The following is a 21,511-nucleotide window of genomic DNA, read 5'->3' on the forward strand; positions in this document are numbered from 1 at the left end:
ATGCTGGCTATTAGGGTATAAATTTGGGGAGGCGAATGGGAAAACAGCTTTTATGTATCTGGGAGGGAAATAAAACTCCTTGAACCCACAAAAAGGCCTGAAGAGAATTGTCTCAGCTGAGCCAGGGGCAGGCAGCGACTTGCGGTGCCTCTGTTCGGCTGCTGCGGGTCAAGGCTACCTGCGGGAATGATGGTGGGACAGGGGAGGGCAGCGGATCTCGGCGGGGCTGCCCCTCTGCTTGTGGGGAGCAAACCCATCGCACCGGTCTCAGAGCTACCAACGCTTCATGGGTTTGCGATGTGCCAGGAGGGATCTGGTCTGAGCTGGGGGGAATCGGAGCCGCTCCACCTCCCGTGTGGTACCCAGCCCTGAGAATGGGTTGGGGTGTCCGTATCTCCAAATCCTGAGCACAGAAAGGATTGAGCAAAAGCATTGAGCGCTTTGCCCCTTTCTAACGCCTTCTTTAAAATAGCCCTTTTGAGCAAATAAAGGAAAAAATTGCCTTCACAACGGTGGCTGTGGGGTCCCGGGAGGCGACAGGCCTGCCGGCTCGGCCGGTCCCCGCGGGGGCTCCCACGGGCGATGCTGCGGGATGCAGAGCCAGCCCCGCTCGGCCACCTCGGCCGCAGATCCGAGGGGTCACCCGGTCGCCTTCCTGCAGCGCATCCGCCGGGGCTGCCGGCAAGAGGCTGGAGGATGGCGGAGAGGGGACGGCTTGTGCCACGATGCGGATGCCAGGCTGGTGTTTGCGGGGTGCAGAGCATCGTGCTGCCCGCCTGTCCAGCTCGCAGCGGGCTCCTGCCCAGCCCGGGGGCTGCCTGCACCGGGTCCGACCCTTGCAGGAAATCCCCTTCCAGCGATGGAGAAAACGTCGCCGAAGCCAGGGAGCACGGAGAGGGCTGGCTAGAGTTTTTTTCATCTGGTTTTTTCAGATGAAAAAGAGGGGAAAGCTGTCCCTCCTCGAAGGAAAGCGCGCTGGCAGGAAGCGGAGCCTTCCCCTGCCCGCAGCAGCATGGGGCCGGTGCAGCGTGCTTCCGAGAAACGGGTCCTGGGGGGCCTCTTCCAAGAAAGCCAGTCTCCTGCCACCGGGACCCGATTCCGCAGAAGTGGGTGTGCAGCAAATGCTCATCCGATGGGAGCCCCAGAGCTGCCTGAAAACAAGCCGAGCCCTCCGGAAAATCCAGGCCTCCGAAAGGCTTGGGTTAAGACCTGGGTTTAAGGCTAGGCACAGCCTAGGAGCCAGTCACGCAGTGCTCATGGCCGGCCCTGTCCTCCCCTCCAGCGATGATTTTGGGGGGGGGCAAAAGCGATGGGTTTGCTGGGATCTTTGCTGGGGTCACCAGAGCTTGTAGCTGGGGGGAACCAGCTTTTCCATCACACAGGAATTCCCAGGGACAGACTTTTCATTCAAGAATAGATTATTTTTTAAAAAAGAGTTTTCCTGTAAAAAATTAAATTCTAGGGAAAAAATATCCAAGTGGGTTGACGTACTTTCATTCCAATTTCACCTTTTAAAACTATTTTATCTGTCCATAAACCAGAAATTTCAAAAAAGCTACTTTTGAGGTAAAAAAAGGGAGAACGTAGAGCAGTCACACTTTGGTGCTATTGAAACATACTGGCTTCAACACTTTGCGAAAAACTTTATTTCACTCCTTCCACGTGAGATTTGGACCATCCATCCCTCACCCGTGCAGATCCCTGCGGCAGATGGGAACGTCACCTCCCGAACTGCTGCTCCGAGCCAGCCTCAGCGGCAAGGCCAGAGCGCCGAGCCCTCCTCCGCAGCCGGCTGCGTCTCCCCGTCCTGCCCAGAGGTGGTCCCAGCACCCGGGCGATGCTTTGGGTTCAGCACCCGGGTACTGGTTTGGGTCCGGCATCCTCATGGAGGTTTGGGGCCTCCATCCGGGAGATGTTTGGGTTCAGCATCCAGGTGGTGGTTTGGGTCCGGCACCCTGATGCGGGCTCTGCGGACCCCCTCCCTGCCGGTGGGATGGGGTGTCGGGGTGTAACAGAGCCGGGCTGGGCGCCGCCGGGGTCACCAGCTCAGCGCCTTGCTGTTCCCATCTGTAAAATGGGGTCAGCGACTCTGTCCCGGCTCTGCCCCGCGCACCTTGTGGGTGGAGGGGAGGGGCTGGGTGGGTGCGCGTCCCCCAGCACTGCGCAGCCGCCCGCTCTCCCGTGCCTCAGTTTCCCTCCCGCAAACCCCCACCCAGCCCCAGGGCATCGCTGCGCCCGGGGGGACCGAACGCAGCAGAAAAACCAATTAGCGCGGCCGTTAATGAGCAAAACGCGAAGGGGAAGAGACTGGGGCACGTCGCGCAGGGGTGAGGGTGCAGCCGGTGGGGATAGCTCCCCCCCCCCCAAAAAAAAGGGAGGGGGGGGCAGGCAGGGGGGGTGCACCCCGCCGGCCGGAGGAGGAGGAGGAGGAGAAGAGGAGGAAGGGGGGGGGACGGGCGGGGAAAGCGGCTGCACCTGCTTTAGAGGAACTATGGTAGGGCGGCCGGCGCCCGCCCCGCGCCGCCGCGCCCGCGCCGCCGCCGCCGCGCCGAGCCGGACCTGAGCGCGGCGCGCACGGCCCCGGCCCGGCCCCGGGCTGCCCGCGCTCCGCACGGCCCGGCGCCGCCCAGCAGCCGCAGCGGGGCGTCAGGGGCGGCGGCGGCGCCGGTGCCCGGGAGCCCGTCCCGTTCTCTCCCCCCCCTCCCCGTCTCCCCACCACCCCGCTTACTCGCCATGCCGTGCCGTTCCTAAGCTCGCCGCCCCGCCGCGGCCGCCCCGTCGAAGTTTGGGGAAGGTGCGGAGAGGGGGAGGAGGAGGAGGAGGAGGAGGAGGAAGGGGGGGGGGGGAGAAACGGGACACGGGTGAGAGGCGGCGCGGCCGCATGCCCGTCGCGGAACCCCCCGGCTGTTCGGCGGGACCAGGTGGGTGAGAGCGGAGCGGGACCGGGCGGGAGGGTCCGTGCGTGTCCCCGCCACGGGAGACCCCCCCCCCCCTTCCCACGGGGGGTGCGCGCTGCCCCCGCCCCGCCGCAGCTGCTGCGGGTGGAGGGGGATTTCGGGATGCCCCCCCCTCCGCCCCCAAGCACCGGCAGGTGTGGGGCGGGTGGGGGGGTCGTGGTGTATCCCCCCCCCCACTACCACCCGGGAGCGCGGCGGGTCCTTGTCCCCCCCCCCCCCCCCCCACGCTCGGCCGCGGCGCGCTCGGAAGTTTGTTGCGGCGCCCGGACAAAGGGAGCGGGGCCGGGGGCTCGGTGAGCCGGGAGTGGGGGGGGGGAGAGGGGTCCGCGGGGGTGTCCCGGTGCGTGCGGGGTCCTCGCTGTGCCCCCGGCTCGGTGCGGGGGTCTCCGCCGCTTCCCCCCCCCCCCCCACCCGAGGCGTTTCGCTGGCCGGTGGAGGAGGTGGGGGGGGGGCACCCCCCCTCGGGGAGGGGGTCGGGCACCGGGAAACTTGCGCTGCCGCCGGGAGAGCCCCGCTGCCGGGGCCGGATCCAGACCTGCCTCCGCCTCGGGGTCCCGCACCCCCAGGACGGGGAGGGGGGGGCTTCGCACCGGGCGGGTTTTAGCCGGAGGGGGGGGGACACACGTACACCAGTCCCTGCCCTTCCAGCCGCCCCTGGGCTGCCTTTGTTGGTGCTTCCCATTCCCCCCCCCATCTTTCTTTTCTCTCCAGCAGTTTTGTTTTAATTCCGGCTTCTTAGGGGGGGCTTGGGTGGGTTGTTGGGTTTTTTTTGGTTTTTTTTTTCCTCCATCCCCTCCCCACCATTGCATTTTAACTCAGCCCCGCCGCTCTGTGCCGAGGAGCGGCCCAGCGGGTGCGATCGCCTCCTTTGAGATAAATAAGTAAGTCAGCCCCAAGTTTTGAAATTGGTGGGAGAAGCAACCGCCGCCGTCCCCGTCAACCTGCAGCCAGACCGGCCGTCGCTCCAGCAGCGCCCTGGGAAATCCTTCGCGGTGTCTAAAATAATAACCCAAACTGCAAGGTGAGGGGAGAGGAGGACAAATGCACGGCTTCGGATGGAGCTGGAGAATATTCCCGAGAAATTCCCGCAGGTTTGGACTCCGGAGGAGGGGGGGAAGGCGGTGGTTACGGCAGCCGGCTGCGAAGCGAAGCCCTGCCCCGCGTTTTCGCCCGTGCCTGCGTTTCACCCGGTTGCAAAGTTTGAGAGGCTTCGGTGTGTCTTTGTTCGAAAGGGGAGCGAGGTTGGGGTTTTTTTTCCAAGGGTTTGGGGGGGTCTTTATAACCTCGACGCGATGCCCGCTGCCTGCGGGAGGTCTCGGCGGGCTGGCTGGGACCCTGCCGGCAGCGACTACTAATAATATCAGCAATAATAATGTGTTTGGAAAGAGTTTTTATTACGGAGCTGTTGTCTTCTGGGAGTTCAGAAATTCCCGGGCAAATATTGTTTAACGAAGCTGGCAGCGGGTCGCTGGGAGCCCCGGATCAGCCTCTTTCGTCCCGTTCCCACCCCGGTGTCCGCCTTCGATGCGAGATGCTCTCCCAGCCCCGGCGCTGGCAAAGTTCAGATATTTCTATTCTTCCCTGATCCCTCTTCCTCGTCTGCGTGATAAACAAACGCGCCTCTGTCTCTTCTCCCCTCTCCCCCTCTCTCCCGCTAAAAAAGAAAGGCACTTCAGAAAGTGCTGTGTTAGCAGCAGATTGCTCTGAATATTTCTTTTGGTGGTAGGAAATCTGTTTTGAGTTGGCAGGCGCGTTTTGAAGGTGTGTATAGGAGAGAACAAGTGGAGTGTAATTGGTTTTTCTTTTTCCATTTGGGAGTGATTCTTTTTCTTTTTTTCTTTCCCCTTTTAAAAAAAAAAATAAGCAAAGGGCTGTCTCTTTCCCTCTCTCCCCTCCTGTGCACTTTTTAATACAAATGAAAAATGTGTGTAGGGGAAAACAGGAATAATTCACAGGCATCTGCAAACTCCACTTTGCTTGGAGTAGTGGTCGGGAACTGCCCGCTTTGAAAACTTGCGCTGGGATTTTTTTTTTTTCTTTTGCTCTTCTTAATGTAGTCCTAGAGGAATTTGTGTCCGAATTCCTCCCCGGGATCGCTCGTCGGCTTCAGGCAGCTCTTCCATCCCCATCGGTCTTGCTGGGAGACCGCGATACCCAGAGATTTGCCTTTTACCACACTCAGAACCAAGTTAGCATCGGATTAAGACCTCACTTTTCCGCAAGCATTGTAAAGCTGTGGGGCATACAATAAAAATGTTATTAGTTTCTGTATTAAAAGCTTGGGTTGTTTTTAACCCAAACCAGAGGTAGGATTTACTTTTACAAATTTCTTCTTGTGTGTTAAAAATTTACACGAGAAATGTGTTATGCTGGAGAACAGGCATTTGATGTTAAATCAACCCAACATGTGTCTTGTACAGGCGGTGTGACCCTGGTCCTTGTGTGTTTGCATGGACGTGTTCCCTTTCATGCCTCCCCGTATTCTCAATTAAATGTAGCAAAGTCTCAGGCTCTTGTGAAATCTAACTCTTAATTTATTATTGTTTATTTTTTTTAATTTCCACCCCACCTTAAAGTCCATCAAAAAAAAATCCAACAAGCCCCTAGGGGTGGGTGGACAGAGAAAATAATCAGATTTGGAAAAATTACCCCATTCCCCCCCTTTTTCTTTTCTTTTTTTTTTTGTTTTGTTTTTTGTCTCTCCCCCCCCCCCCCCCCCCCTTCAGGTTGCTTAAATCAAGCTGGGAAAGGGGGGATACATGGGGGAGAAGGGACAAAATTTCCAGTGCCAAGCTGGGGAGCTTTTGTCAGGGCTGCGAAGCCCTCGGTGGCTCCGGCTCCTGCCTTTTCTTCTGCCCTTTGTGGTGCCGGGGCTGGGGGCGAGGCGGGGAAGAGCTTTCCCGAGCCCTCCCGCTCCCTCCGCTTCAAATAATGGTCAGGAGCCCTTGTTTTGAGATGCTACCTGTTTGGTTTTCTTTTTTCATTTTAATTTACTAGCTCTTGAGGGGGGTTTTTTGTCGCGGGGTTCCCCCACCACCACTCCATCCCAAGCTCCTTTTGCTGGGGTGTTTGGCGTGGGGATGGAGATGCCGTCGCTCCGAGCATCGCTCCCGTGATAAAAGCCAAACCGCTGCGAGAAACCGGCCCCGTCGCGCAGCGCAAAGTTGGACTCGGTTGGGAGGGGAAAAGTGCGGGAGAACGGGATCGGCATGGAAAATCCCCCCAGCTCCTTAACCTGCGCACCCCGGGGATGCGTCGCCCAGCGGGGTCGGGGGGAGCGTTGGGTGCCCCCCGCTCGCCGGTTTGGGGAAGGAGGAGGCGATGGAGAACGCCCGGGCGAGGGGAGGGTTGGGAACTCGGCGTGCTGGGGGGGGGCGGGCAGAAGGCTGAGCAAACAGAGCGAAATGAAATAAAACGGATTAAAGTTGCTGCTGGGGGGAGGCAGGGAGGGGGCTGATACTCAGACCCGAAAAAAAAATATAAAAAATATCTGTAAATACTGTGTTCAGCCCCGGTTGCTTCCCTGAAAGACGGGTGACTGTAGGTTTTACGTCTCCTTTTGGAAAGGGAAGAGCAGGGCGTGTTGAAAAAGAAATAAAAAAAAAAAAAAATCTGTGCAATGTATAAAATCAAGTGACACTAAAATATCTACTCCGGGCCCTCGCCCTTTCTCTCCTAATAACCCGGCAGGAATGCGAGTGCACTCAGTTGTGAAGTTGCTGCCCGGAGAGCCCGGGAGCTTTTCTTTTCTGCCGCTGGAGAGGGGGATGCTTTGAGTCTGCTGATGTTTGTGTCTCGCTGTGGGGCTGGGGGAAAGGGGGGTGGCAAGGCTCTGGCTTTCAGGTTTTTCTCTTCTCTTCTTTTATTTTTTTTTTTTTTTCCTCCCCCCCCTTTCCTCTTTTCTTGTTGGTCCAGCGGGGAGGGTGGAAGGGGGGAGCGAGGCCGGAGGAGGAGAGGTGCGGTGCTGGGTTTGCTTTTGTAGAAGCAAGGTGGGGGGCGAGCCGTGCCCCCAGCCAGGGACGGGGCTCATTCTTCCAACCGGAGAAAGGCGGGAGAGCCCAGAAGTCCCCGGCTTTTCTTTTGCTCCTTTAAAAGTAATACATGTTTATGGCTCCTTGCGTCGCTTTTCCCACTGCGGAGTGGGGTTTGGTGGCCCGAAGTATTTAGGGAAATTCTCTTATTTATGGAAGGGAGAGCTGGGGTGGTTTTCCACCTTCGTCCCCCTTCCCCACGGTGGTTTTGAAGCACGGGAGAGCCCGCGGGTTGTGGCTGGCAGGTGGTTTGTGGAGGTCTCGTGGGGACGTTCCCCGTTGTTCGCACCCCGGCATCTCCCCGGGTGTGTGTGGGGGGGTCCCACCTCCTCAGCGGGGGCCATCCTGGGTTTATCCTCTGCTCTGCACCGGGGCTCCCGAAATGACCCTGCCGTCGCCTCGGTGTCACCTGCCACTTCTGGAAGTGGAAACTTGAAATTTCCTGTCCCGTCCTCTTTGGTTTCCAGCTCCTCCGGCACAGCCGTGGGGGTTACGTGGGGTGGGGGGGCACCTCGCAAACCCGGCTTGGTGGGGGGGGGTCCGTCCTGCCCTGGGAGGGATGCGCTGTGGGCATCCTCCCCACGGAGAGACGAGCTCTGTGCTAGCGGGAGAGGGGAGGAAAAAGGTGGGAAATAAAACTGCAAATGCACTTGGAGCTTGGAAACCCATGTGTTTGCCTCGGAAGATGTAAAAATCCTCCGTGTGCCGCTTGTGGAGACCCCGGTGCACCTGAGAGAAACGCAGGGGTAGCTTCTCGCTTGAAATTAAAACCAGGGGCCGTGACATCAGTTTTGCAGTGAGTTACCGTCCGGCTCTCGACCCCGTCGGGCTGGCCCTGCTCACCCCTCCGAGCAGCCGCCGGGGCTTTGGCCGGTAAAGCTCGCTCCTCTGCCAGCTGATGGGAGAGCGGCATGGGGAAGGACTCGCACCCATTTTATCATCTTGCAAAACCTTCCCCCTCCCCCTGCTCGCTGTGCTGCACCTTTTAAAGTCAAATATAACTTGTAGATCAAGATGGGGCTGGGCACAGCTTGAAAAACTTCCTAATTTCCCCCCCCCCCCCCGCTGCAAGTGTTTGTTGTATAAAATGCAGCGAAGACGCTGCTCAAGAGTTGGTTTTTTCCTAACTTTTCCTAATTTAAACCCCTTTTGGCAATCACATAGGCAGGTCTCTATGAGAAAACATGTTGCTGGTAACGAGACTGCCCGTGACAAAAATGTGTTTGCAAGTGGAACGGCATTGGGGAAAGGGAAGAATTAAGAGGCAGAAGCAGCAGAGAAGGAGAGCTGCTCCCTTCGGAGGTCGGCAGCGCGATGCTGCGGAGGAAAATGCAACCCGTCCGTCTGCCACGTTTTATTTTATAAAGATCCTGCTGGAGGAGAGATTAGATCTGGGGATGGAGCTGGAGGGAAGTCATTAAGGGATTACGATGCCTTGTGCCGGCAGCACAGACGTGGGCACGGGGCTGGCTGTAACGGTACCTGGATACCCAGGCAAACGAGCCCTGCGTGCGCGAAGCACTTGGCACAGGGAGTCGGGATCCTCTCTCTCTTTTTTTTTTTCTTTTTTTTTTTTTTTAAAGGAAAAAAAAAAAGCCTGTATTTGCAATCTGCTCTGCAGAGCAGTTAGCTCGAGTAAAGCGAGCTGGTGTTGGCGTTCGCTGGCCCCAGGCGACACTTGCCGCCTGGTTCTTGTGCCCTGGCAAGTTGGCAAAAAGTGTTTTGCGGTGCGTTCGGGTGGAAAGCCTTCTCCTGCACCGCTGTCACCGGATCTAGATGAGCAGCAAAAATGTGCTGCTTTTTTAGCAAAATAAGGAGTGGAGGGTGGCTGTGGGAGGAAAATTTCACCTGGTCCTAACTCTGCTGGGGGCTCCTGGGTGTGTTTATCGGGAGTGAAAGGTGCGATAATGAAACTTTTTTGGGGAAGATTACTTTCAAAGCTAAGGAAAGGTGCAAAAAAAAAAAAAAATAATTCCTTTTTAAGGTACTAGAGGAGGAAAAAAATCCCATGGAGGGCCCTGATTTGGAGGTGACTTGGAAGCCGTTTATTCTGCCTCATGGCAAACCACCTCCACGTGACCGGCTTCGGTGGGGAGCTGGCACCGGCCAGCCGGGAAACCACGGATGGGGCTGGGAAATGCCGGACTGGTTCCAGCTGGGCCGTGGGGCTGGCGGGGAGCAGGGGAGCTACAGCCCCCCAGGGAGGAGAAGGAAGACCCCCATGTGATGGGTATGTGCTCTGTGTGTGTTGTGCGGGCTGTTCGGCAGCTCCCGAGGCTCGGGGAGATGCCAGCCCCGGAGGGGGTTTTGCTCAGGCACCGATGCTCCCGTTTAAACAAACACGGGGCCGCGACCGGCATCGGCCGGGATGAGCCGCTCGCCCGGAGCGGACGGTGTTGAAACAACTTATTTCAACACACCTTTGCCAAGTCTCTGGCGGAGCTGGGTTTATCGAGTGGGATTTAACTGTGCCGTGGCTAATAAAGGCATAAAACACCAACGGTGCCGTGCGGGGCAGCGAGCGCTTCCCGTGCGCTTGGGCAGGGCTAGCTGAGCATCACGCTGCCGAGCCACCTCGGGGGCCAGGAGCCATCAAAGGCCTGAGCCCAAACCCTCTGGCCGTTCACTTGCTTCCTCCGAGTCTTGGTTTATTCCACAAACTGTAGATTTTAGGTGAGTGATTTTCTTTTTGCCTGCTTATTGTGAATCTGCGAGCCGGGGACTGTTCTTTATTTGTTCGCCTGTGGCGAGATCTGGAAGGGGACGACTTAGGAGAAGCTGTCGTGGGCTTGGTAAAAGACATTTTCAACCTTAGGAAAGAGGGATGGTGGAGGAAGGCTCGAGGTAGGTTGCTTAATGCAAAATATAAGGCCAGAACTTGTGCTCGTGAGCGAAGGATGGCGGCCCCTCAGCTTTGGTTCCCTGCCTGCAAGTTGTCCGTTGCGGCCCGTTAGTGGGAACGGGTTTGCCCAGTGACTTTCTGCCGGTGTTTCTTGGCCCGGGGGTGGCTCGCTCGTGTGCCGGAGCTCGCGCTGGGCTCACGGCTCGGTTGGGTGTCACCCGTCACGTGCCGGGATCACGGCACATCAGTTGGGTTGGCCACGGCGGCGTGGGGTTTCTGGCGTGGGTGATCCTCCTTTGGCCATGCCGTTCTGGGTGCTACTGGGAGGATGCTCCCGGCTGCGGGACTGTCCCCAAACCCCGCTGGGACACGGAGCTTTGGGGGTGCCTCGGCTCCCGGCTTGCCCGATGGCTTCATCCGCAGCTCCCAGGGGATGGAAACGCCTGGCCGGGATGGCAGGGGACGTCTCGCTGCCTCCCGGGGCAGGGGGAAAGGTGCCCCGCTGCAGCACTGGCAAAGGGCCCTGGGGCTGTTTGGGGCTCGGGGTGGTCACGAGGGTGTCGGAGGAGCCACCCTGGGCTGAGGGGACACCTTAAGGCAAGACATAACTGGCAGAGATGAAGTTTCTTGTTGAGCGTCGGGAGTTTTTGGCTGAACTGGACTAGGCTTTGGGCAGGAGTGGTGGGCAGAGACCTTGTACTGGGGAGGGAGAAACCCTCTCCCATGGCCTGGGGCTTCCCATATGGTGCGTGTCCCTTCTGGGGGACACTTCTTGGGCTGTGTCCTGGCAGCCACCTTGCCATGGAGCTGCGCGGCACCGGGGGCCCTTTTGCAAGGACTGTGCTGGCTTTTGAGCTGCTCCGGCTGGAGAAGCGCACCCCAAAACTCGCCATTCCTAAGCACAGTGTGGAAGCAGCGTGGGATCTCGGTCTCTTGAACAAAACCAAAATGCCCTTTAACGACCTGTGATTTTTTTTTTTAATTTTTTTTTTTCTTGGGCATCTCCCCCCTTCTCCCAGGGGAGCTCCACACATCCAGCAAGGGGCCAGCTCTGCTGAGCATCCTGTGGCCCCGCATCCCTGTCCCGGCTTCCAACCGGGAGGGGCAGGAGGAGGCGGTGAGATGCTTTTTGCCACCAAGAGGGTTTCCCGGCGGGTGGCCGTCACCCGGCGGGCTGGGTCCTTCCTCCAGAGTCTAAAGCCCACCCGGCCGATCCCTCCTGGATGCAGCTAGACCTGACGGTGGGAGGGAAATTCCCTGGAGCACAGGGTAACTTGGATCTGGAATACAAATGTGGTAGCATTGGGCCTATTAAAAAACAGAAGAAGGAGAGAAAATAAAAGTGGGGTGGGGGGAAAGTGTCCCATAACTTTTGTGGCAGGAAGCGTGGATTTTGAAAATGTGTTGTGCCGGGCCTAGCTGCAAAAACCCCTTATTTTGCTGAGATTGGATTTGGGTGGGGGTAAAACGACATCTCCAGCTTTGCCCTTCTCTGGGGTTGTTTCCAAAGTATTTACGCTTTCCCCTTTTACTCCCCAACCTGCTTTCCCTGCAGTGAAGTCCCTTCCCGACCAGAGCGGTGGCATTTTTATTCTGCATTTCTGCAGCGGGGTCCCAGCAGGATGTGGTTTGGTTTATGGGCAGGGGAGGGTCTCCCCCTCCCCATCTCCTGCTCCTGCTGCCATGCCCCGTGCTCGGCTTCGGCTCTGCCAGGAGTGGGGTTTGGGGAGCCAGGCTGCGACCGCTCCGCCTGGCACGGATGTTCGCCGTTAATAAATTAAAACCTCAAAATCGACATGATTTCTCATTTGGAAAACAAAAGGGGCGCTTGTCCCCCACTGTGCGGATAAATCTGGGGCTGGGGGAAGGAGGAGGAGGGTGCTGCTGTGGGTCCCATCGCTCCCAATTTGTCTCAGCCTCTTGGCACCCGCTGTCCGGGGCACTCGTGCCTCGCTCCCTCCGACCCGCCGTGGCACTGGGGGTGGTGGGTTTGTTGGGTGCTGCTTGCAGGAGGGTCTGGGTTCGACGGCGGAGCCGTTGCTCCTGCGTGCAGGTGCGAGGCGAGAAGCAGGCGAAGGAGAAGAACGGGCAGGCTGGGGTGCACGGGGTCGGATCCTGCACCCGTGCAAACCTGAGTGGGGTCAGAGCTGTACTGGTTTCCGCAGCAGACCCCAATGGATGGGGGTGAAACCACCGAAAGCACGCTGAGCGAAGTGCCCTGGGAAAGGCTCCGAAGCTGCCTGCGTGGGGCTTGGGGCGCAGGGTCCCCTCTGTCCTCGGAGCTGGGTTCGGTCACCTCCTGGGAAGGGATCAAGATCAAGCGCTGGCTTCTCGAGTGTCTGCAAAACTCCAGCAGATCCTACGTTATATCAACGGGGGGTTCGGGCCGTGTTTTTCCACATTGCACCCGGCTGATGGAGTCCCGCGGGATTGCTCGGGAGGGTTGGGGGGATTGCAAGCGGTGACAGAAGAGGTCCCTGACGCGCACCGGGTGCAGGGGGACCTTGATGTGCTTTTTCTCACTTTCTGGTCCCTCTGTGCAGGGTTTCTGGCCGGGGCAGGGACATGGGGGCTGCAGAGCGTGGGGCATCAGGGCATCGCTGCTGTGTGCAGGGTGGGCGAGCGAGTGCCAGCCCCCGAGTGTCCCTCGGGAGCTTGTCCAGCCTGCGGAGGCATCTATGCAGTCTTGGGGAAAATCTCCCCAAATCTGGGGTTTGTCGTGCATGTTGGAAAGGGGAGATGTCCAGTCAACGTGCTTGCAAGAGAAACAAGTAAAGGAAAATGTCCTAAAATCCGTCCCGGTGAGGAGTGGAGGTGCAAGCGTGCTGGAGAAACCCCGGTAAGGGATTTCTGGCCGAGGTCCACTCCTGTGGCACGACACGAGGTTCGTTTCATCCCTCTTTTGCCGTAGCGATAGGCAGAAGATTTGTGCTGAAATTTGGGTCTGAGTTTCCCCGGCTCCTCTGCTCGCCCTGGCAGTGACGTTCGGTGCTGCAGGGACCAGCCCACCTTCTCTTAATGCGTCTCTGCCTGCCCTGAAGGATGCTCGGGGCTCACCGAATGCGGCGGGCAGATCGGGGTCGTTCCCTGCTCACCACAGCTCTATTTGGGTTAGTCATGCTTCCCTTTTAAACCAGGTTTTTATTTATACCTAGCGTGGCAGAGTGTACTTTTAGGGCCTGTTTCAAAATCCCTTGAAGTCTTTCCCTTGATGCTGGCGGGCTCGAGCCCTGAACAAATGTCGTTTTCCCTGGGAAGTGGAGCGACGGCTCTGAATCTGGGTCAAACTTCGGGGCTGTCGGAGCAGCCCCATCTGCAGATCAAATGCCACCTTGTTCCCGCACCACGCGCGTATTGCACCAGTGCCGATACTGGCATCGCTGGCCTTGCGGCTGGGCAAAAGCAGTGCTAGAGTGATTTTCCCCTGGGTTATAGAGCTGGTGGTTTTAAAATACTCTCTGATGAAAAGGCCAGTCCATTTAGAAATGCAATGAGATGAAGTTTAAGAGGCGAGGGGGCTCGTTTGGGGATTGATGCTGGCTTTGGGGAAGGTCGGTGCCATCTGGTCAGTTGTGTCCCTGCCATACCGGAGCAGTGGATGCTGCAGTGGGGAGCGTCGGTGCCGCTGAATTTCCAGCTGTAGGTTTGGGCTGCTGTGGGAGGAGATGGCGGCTGTGCCCGTCTGCCTGGGAGAGGGACGGAGGGACGGACCCCTGTCCTCTGCCCTCGGAGGGGACGTGCATCTCCTTTCATTGCAGGATTGGTCCTTTCTGACCGCAGCGTAGATCTCCGCTGGTCCTCGCTGTTGCAGATACAAATGCTCTGGGAATCACCCTGGGGCTGGGAACAAGCGGCAAGTCGCCGTTTTTAGCCGGAGGTTTAAAATAATAATTGGTGTTTTAAAATTCCTGGCAGCGGGCAGGAGCCGTGGTCTGCGTCGGGGCTGGCCGGGGGCGCGGGGCCGGGGCTGCCGGCGTGGGCAGGTACTGGGGGCTCGTGGACCAGACAGGGAGGTGGGTCGGGTCCCTGGGGGAGTTGGTGACCTGGACTTTATCCACTCCGTGTCTTGCCCGATGCTATATCCTGGTGTCGTTGCCTTCCCTCACCATGATGGGATGATTTTTGGTCCGGGGAGGAAAGGGGACGTCCCCTGGGTTAGTGCCCTGCCTGGGGTGGCTGGTGACGGAGCCGGTGGCTCGGTGTCCTACAGCCGGTGATGATGGAGCGCTTGGTTCCCGCCTGGGGAGATGCGCTTTGGGGACAGCGGGGAGAGGGTTGTCTGTGGCCCTGTCTCAGCGGGAGATGCGGAAAGATGATGTGACCTGATTGCGGAGGAACGGTGCCGGCAGGGAGTCCGGAGCCGTGGCGCAGCTGCGGTGGGGCTCGTGCCAAAGCTTCCCACGTGGGCAACCTCACCCGAGACCCCACGCAAGAGCCCGCAGCTCCGCCGTGCCCTGGGCTGGGGGTTTCTGGGTTCCCCACTAAAGAAAGCAGGTTGCTGCTGCTGGGGTGCCTTGCTGAGGTTCCCACCAGTGAGTCCTCCCCGGGCAGGGGGGCACGTCGGGAGCCGGCCAGGCACTGGGTACCTCGAGCCCCTTTCTGCCCCGGCACCCGCGGGTGCTCGCAGGGTCCCTGGGACTTGGCAGCCGGGAGCTGCGGTCCTGGGCGAGGTGCGGGGTGTTGCAGCTTGCAATTGGTGAATCATAAACTAATATTTTAAAGAATGAGGGTTATTTTTAAGAGGGGTGGAGGGAGGAAAAAACACACAATTTTTCAAGTGTGCTTTGCAGTGAGGATGTATCTTAACACCACCTTAATGGTAATAATTCCCCAGATTTGCACGGTGCTGTCTGTCCCATGTCAGCGGGAAGGTGCCGGTGGCTTCCTTGGCTACTGCAGCACGGCTGCTTGTGGCCCAGAGCATCAGCAGCCACCTGCGCGCTGCTCTTGGGTGTCATTGCACCCTGAAGCTGGGCTTGTTTGGGAATCTCGCTGTTCTCAGGAGGAAGCAATGCCTACTGCCAGGGATGAGCAGGGATTCGGGAGGTACGGATCACCTCGATTCACTTCGTCCTTCCGTAGCTCTGTCCCAATCCATAAAGTGGGGATGTGCTGCCCGGATCTGGGAAGACGCTGTGTCCCAGTGTGCCGTCTGGTAAGGGCCGAGCGCTGGGGATGCACAGGGCTCGGGAGCCTGGATGGATCGGCATGACCTGGGAATGCTGCGGGTGACACCGAAGTGATGCTGTGGGACCAGATCACGTTCCCGTGTTGCCGGCCTGGCAGCGGTCCAGAGGGATGCTGAAACCGTGGAGGTGTGTCGCCATCCCGCCGGGAACGGAGGGGAAAAGCTCTTGCCGCATCCGCAGCTGTGGGTGCGCTGGGTGAACCGTCGCCCTCCTGGACTCCCTGGCGAAGGGTGCTGGAGAGGGATGCTGTCCCCGGGAAGAGGACGTGGCGGCTGAATGTGGCTCATCCAGGTCACAGGGAGAAGGAGCACGGGGGACCCTGGCAATCTTTTGGCTTTGGCATGGGGTAACACTTCCCCCGGCTGGAGGGATGCTCCGTGCCTCTCTGCTGAGCCTTGCTCTCTTCTCAAGCACCCAAAATGTTAAATGCACCTTCCCGATCCCCTCTGCGGGTGGTGTGGCCTCGCAGCCACCCATCACCATTCCCAGTGCAAGACCCCGGGACAGCCCAGCCTCTTTGCTGAGCATACCGCTTCCCAGCTTTTGAGAAAGCACTGGAGAAATCGCTCGGGTTATTCCAGTCGCTGCTCTAAGCAGAGATGTCAGGGCTGTTGGGAGCCGTGTTTGTCTTCGGGGCTGCGGTTTGCTCCGCGCGGGTGCCGAGGCTGCTGCGGGGGTGCCGGGTGCCCGGGCAAACCAGGAGATGTTGAATCCGTGCGAGATGGAGCCGAGCTGTGCAGAAATAAAATCAGGAAGGCTGTTTGAAAGTGCCGAGACTGGCTCTGGCGGTGGCTGCGAGATGGAGCCGGCCTCGGGTCATGCTTGCCTCTGATTTGGATGCAAAAAAATGGACTTCAGACCAGGAGTTTGAAAATGCCCAAGGATAGTTCTCCCCCCCACCGCCTTTTTTCTTCTCCCTCCTCGTGAGCAGCATAATTTCTGGATGGAAACCAGGCCTCTTCCTGCATAGAAATGGGATTTGCAGTGGAAAGCATCAATGTGCAGCAGGGAGCGCATTAAATAGAGCGTTTTCTGGATGAATTTTTGCACAAACGTGACGGAGTCTGGGAAAACTTGCAGCATCTGAGTTCCTCCCTCCTGTTCAGTAGGCACCGTGACTTTTTATTCCCCCCCTCTGGATTATTTGAAGGCCAGAAGAGACTTTTAGCAATCTCCAGTCTGACTTCACGCAAACTCAGCTGAAAAATTTCGCTCGGGGTCTGACACGGGAGCTTGCGTCCCAGCGCCGGGTCCCTCACGCCGATGGCCCTGCCATCACTCCTCGTCATGGTCCGGTTTGTCCCTCACCTGCTCCAGGTCATTTTCTTCCTCCCCGGCTCTGCCCTCACCCTTGGCAGCCTCTCTTGAAGGGATGGGGCGGGGGGCAGCTCCTGCAGCTTGATTTTGATTTTTTTATTTAAGAGCTTGCTCCTTACACACACCCTTGGTGGGAGCCTTCCTCCGCCCCGGCGCTGCCTTTACCGTTCCCAGGGCTGCCGGGTGCCGGTGCCCTTTCTCTAGAGCAAGTCAGGACGCTTCCCCGTGGCCCTCCTCTTCCTCGGCTCCCTTGAGGCGATGCCCTTCATGGCTCTATCCGAGAGGAAGAGCCCTCCTCTTCCTCGGGTGCCCCAGCCTGCGGTAGGCAGGTGCCTCGGCGGGGACACCCGCGAGCGCGGGACCGCGGTCAGGCTGTCTGCATGCAGAAGGGCCGGAGGTGATTTTGCGTGTGCGGGGCGTGTTGCGCGTGCAAGGCGCGTTGCGTGTGTCCCGGGTGGGCTCGGGGCTCTGCTTGCTGCTGGGATGCTGGAGCGGAAAGGCCGGGTGAGATGTGCGCCGCGGGTTGCCTGTGTTGCCGATGGGGTAAAAAATAATTGTGGGCGCTGGGCACGTGGGCAGAGATTTAAACCCGAGTCGGGATTTACAAGGAGATGCCGGAGGAGCCTTTGGAAAATGTTGGTGCGATGCCGGCCGTGTCCCGGCAGCTGGCGGGGATGGACCCGGCTGCTGGCGGTGGAGCGATGCTGGAGAGCCTCGCCGGGGCTGTGGGTGCGATGGCCGCGGGCTGTGAGCGTGCACACGTGCACAAGCGTGTGCGTCCACGTGCACAAGCGTGCGTGTGCCAGTGTGCACCACGGTCCACGCTGCTGCGCTGGTCCCTGCAGCCGCTGCCTTTGGACTCGGGCTCTGCTTTGGCTGCAAATGCATGCCATGCCGCACCAGCGATGGGAGGTGCTTTTAATTATTTTAATAGGATTTTGAGGGAGGGGGTGTTTGTGCTGAAAATCCCCCGTATCTTAAAAACCCCATCCCATGTGGAAGCGCAGAGCGGCTCTTGACAGCGAGCTGTACGTGTTGGGAAATCACACGTTCTTCCTCCTGGTGGTGTTTTTTTTTTTTTCCTGGGAGTTTGGAGTATTTTTTTTGTTCCCTATGAATTTTTTTCCCCACCCTATTCATTATCATTTTTGTTAATTAGATTGTGATGGGAATGGTCTCTATTCAAAAGAAAAACCTCTGAGATGTTTTTACAAGTGCGTGTGCGTTTCGGGGCACGGGGGAGAGCAAAGATGCTTGAAAGAAATAATTTTAAAAATAATTTCTTCATAAAGCTCTTTAAAAAGAAAAACCCAAGTCCCCTTCCCCCACCACGGCCACCTCCCCTCGGCCCCCCCTAATTAAACGATTTGAATTTTCACGTTAACCGCTTGGTGCTTCCTCAGCGCCTCAGATGATTAGAAAGGGATATTCATTTATGCCTTTTAAACGCCGCCCCGATTAAAATCAGAGAGATTTTTTCCTTCATCAAAATCTAACATCCTTGAAAAATTAATTTGATGCCTCTTGTTATCAATTAATTGAATCTCGTTGGGAGAGAGGCTTGTACGGCGGGTGGTTGGAGCTGGCCCTTCTGTTCTTAGTTGCTTTCCCCCCTCTCTTCTCCCTTCTGCTGCTGCTTCCAAACACTGTGACATTATAAAACTCTGCCTTTTTTTTTATATATATTATTTTTACTCATCTCATAAAATAAAATAAATGAATAAAACTTGGTCTCTTTTCCCACCCTCCTCCCCCATTCCCTTGAGTTCCTCTTGTATGAAAGACCCTTTTTTTTTCCCTTTCTCTCATCCCTCTTTCCTATAACTTCCAAGGCAGAGGGAGAGAAAGAAAGTTGGGGCTTTAGCAATTTCTCAGCGTAGTAAAGCGGCCAGGGTCCGTCTTTCTTCCTTTCTTTAATGGGGGATATTGGATATTTCATTTGAATCTCCCTCTTTTCAATTAAAAGTGCACAGCTCCTTCTCTTAAAGCCACTCTATTCTCCTCCTCTGTCTCGGCAGCCGGAGAAGCGATTTTCCTTTCTTTAATATTTCAACTCTTCCCCCGAGACGGGCTGCCTGCGTGGTTTTTTTTTTAATAGACTTTTTCTCCCTCTATTAAACTTTTCCAATCTTCGTCCCTTTATTTTTTTCCCTTCCCACCTCTTTAAACAAAAAAAAAAAAAGAGAGAGAGGAAAAGTTATAAAATTTAAAGAACTGGGTCATTCAGGAAGTTATTCAGATAACTTAAAAATTAGGTGTTCGTTTCATTTGTACTCTCCTTGGAGTGAATCTACCTGGTTACTTTTAGATCCAGACTCTTCCCTGGTGCCTCCGTTATTTATGTCCCGTCGTGAATTTGGGCCTGGAGGTTTTGGGGGAGATCGGCTCTAACTGGAGTGAGTGCCGAGCGCGTCCCCGCTCGGGGCTGGGGAGGTGGGTTTATGTTCTCCAAAGAACGGATCTGCGCCGCGCACTTGTCGATGCCCGTGGGGTGCTGGGATGGGAGGTGGGATGTGGGGGTGTTTTCTCCGTGGGTCCAGTGCCCTGGGCGAGGGGGGATTCGGTGCCAGGGCCGCCAGCTTGGGCATCCCGCCCCGTGCCATGTGCTGTCCCGTCGCGGCGAGGGGATTTGGTGCCACGCTGGATTTGGGGTCCTAGAGGTGAGAGGTGCCGTCGCCTGTTTCCAGCCTTGCCCGTCCTCACTTGGGTGCCTCTTCTGGTCCCGTGTGGGTTGTCAAGGATTTTGGGGGTGCTCTGGGGGGGAGCGGAGACCCTGCCCCCATGGGCGCAGGGGGCTGCAGGGCTGTGTCTGCGCTTCGGGACGTTTTTCCTTTGAATTCCCATTTAGAACACGTTGGGCAGAAGGAAAGCAAGTTTTTGGGGGGATGAGAAACTGGAGTCTGCTTTAACCTCCCTCCCTGCTGCCAGGGCCGGATCCTGGCGCGGCGATGGCAGCCGTAGCTCCACGGGGGCTTCCCGGAGCTCGGGCTTTGCCCCCCCCCAGCCTCGCTGGCTGCAGCGTGCATCCGCCGGGATGCGGATACCGCACCTGCACCCCGACCTGTGGGGATGCTCCGGTCCGGCAGCGGTGAACCATGCTGGGTGCAGACCACCAGCACCCACCCAGCTGGCACCCACCAAGGGTGCTGCCCCACTTGGGGTCCCCCTGGGCCCACACATGCAGCTCCCGAGCAGCGAGGTGGGAGCCCCCGTGCACCACGTCACTATTTAATTAGACGTCCCTGATTAACAAAACTTGGCGTTCGGCTTCCTCCTGCCCTCATCTTTCCTGGCTCCGAATCAATGGCTTTGATATGCTAATTAGGGAGTAATTTAATTTCAAAAGGCCGCAATTAACAAGGGTGTTGTGGACATGCTGTAGTTAAGCGGCGTAATCTAATTTGCATTAGTAACAAGCAGGGACTAATTAGAAGCTTAATTAGACACTTAGACGGCTCTTGTGTTTACTTTCTTAATGAGATGGAGTGGGGCTCTTTTTTTTTTTTTTTTTAATCTTTTCAAGAGCGCAACGAGGGAAGCACGGGATGGAGCAGCCCGGGTGCCCGGCACGTGCCCGGCACCGGCCTCGCCAGCCGTCCGGCACCGGCTCGGCCCGCGTCCGGCGAGTCCGCATCCGCGCCGGGAGGGATTTTATTTTCCTTGAAGCTTGGCAGGGAATGGAAGACGTGCCAACCAGCCATCGGCATCTCCAGGGATGCTCCGCGTCCCCGTGCGGGATGGCTCGCTGGGATGGGCACCGAGCGGAGGATCTCCCGTGGGGTTGGCTACGGTCGGAGCGTCCTCGTTGCTGCGTGGGTGCGAGCTCCGGAGAGCAAAGGGTGCTCCGAGGGAGGCATGTTTCGGAGAGGCGGGTGGGCTCGCCAGGACCCAAGCAGGAGTAGTGCCGCGTCCCGCTGACCGGCACGGTCCCGGGGGCTTCGCCCGTTGGTGCTGCTCGCGCTTCCAGGTGGGCTCCCGGCTCTTCGAGTGAGATGAACCAACTTTTGGGGGAGAAAAACCTCGCCGTGGTCGTTCTTGCTTGATTTCTGTGTAGCAGCAAAAGCTCTCCGCTGCCTGACGCTCGCCGGTGCCCGTGAGCGTGGCCAGGGCGGCGATGGCATCGTGGCGGGCAGGCGAGGAGGGCTGCAGGGGGTAAAGGTCTGCCTGCCGGCGAGGGCGAGCACCTGGAGGTTGGTTCTTCCCAAAGAAGTTGCTGGGAGCAAGATGAAAGTGGGAGATGAAAGTGCCCAGAGGTGAGATCCCATTAAAGCGGTGCCCAGGCTTAGCCAGTCCTTGCTTCCTTAAATCTCTTCTAATTTACAGTAATGCTCTAGATTCGTTTCAGCTCCCCCAGACTTTTATTTTAATCCCCTTTCCACATTTCCATGTGTTTATGTGTTAATTAAAGGGTAAAAAGCCACTCTCCGAGCAATCCCGGCTGCTGCTTCTCTTCAAGCCAAAGCCTTTTAAGATTAGCCAGCCACTTCCTAAAGCCTTGGCGGTGCCGGATCCGGACAAGCAGGTTGCTCAACTTTCCGTAGCTCGGAGCAGATCCGGTGCCTGGGATCGAGCCTCCCTGAGTCCTCGTCTCCTCCCAGCCGTGCAGAGGAGCATCCTGCAGAACTTCTGACGGCTCTGGGGGATTTGCTCGGTCCGTGCTCCTCCATCATCTGCCGGCTCCCGCGGAAGAGGCTGCCGGCACGGCTGGCTCCTGGTGCTGGAGGGAGAGCTCTCGCCGTGCCGCAGGGCAGCCCCCTGCTCCCCTCCAGGTCCTGGCGAGGCTGGAGCTGGGAGGAAGGGTCTAGAAAACCGCTTTGGGGCCAGGATGTGGTGGGAAGGGCGGAAAAAGCCTCCGGAGCATCACGGTAGCAGGCCGCTCATAAATGCGTGGTGTCACCTGTGTTGTCCCTTGGAAAACGCGGTTCGGCACCAGAGACTTGCTCAGCTCATGGAGACGGGGGGGGGAGCGTTTTCCCACCAGCGGTTCCCACTGTTCATCCTCATCCCTCCCAGGTGGTGGTTTTGAGCTGGGGATGCTCTTTGGGTTTGCATCTGGGGAAACCAAGGCCAAGGGGCATCCGCTGCCGCCGGCGCGGGGATGGGGACGGGGGCTCGAGGACAGGGACCTGCTGGCAGCGGGGAGGGGGTGCCCGTGATGCTGGGTCCATACGTGGC

At 57.8% G+C, this 21,511-nt stretch overlaps 1 protein-coding gene and 1 long non-coding RNA gene across 6 annotated transcripts in view; one reads left to right on the forward strand and one right to left on the reverse strand.

Annotated features, from left to right (window-relative positions):
* Positions 1-1,623: 1,623 nt before the first annotated feature.
* LOC128154584 (uncharacterized) lies at positions 1,624-2,795 on the reverse strand. The gene is made up of 2 exons (XR_008239383.1): positions 2,729-2,795; positions 1,624-2,067 (listed from the first exon to the last, which is right to left on the reverse strand). It is a non-coding gene; the product is annotated as an uncharacterized LOC128154584 (long non-coding RNA).
* The window catches only part of FOXP4 (forkhead box P4), a 63,087-nt gene continuing 44,281 nt past the window's right edge, over positions 2,706-21,511 (forward strand). The window contains exon 1 of one of the 5 annotated variants that reach the window (XM_052815416.1): positions 2,706-2,794. The gene's annotated coding sequence lies outside the window, so the exon portion shown is untranslated. Of the gene's footprint in view, positions 2,795-2,841; positions 2,922-3,815; positions 3,979-16,230; positions 16,337-21,511 lie in introns of those variants that run through there. The other 4 variants (XM_052815415.1, XM_052815418.1, XM_052815414.1 and 1 more) reach the window with 4 other exon arrangements.

This window comes from Harpia harpyja, chromosome 19 (assembly GCF_026419915.1).
Source record: "Harpia harpyja isolate bHarHar1 chromosome 19, bHarHar1 primary haplotype, whole genome shotgun sequence".
Taxonomy (NCBI): domain Eukaryota; kingdom Metazoa; phylum Chordata; class Aves; order Accipitriformes; family Accipitridae; genus Harpia; species Harpia harpyja.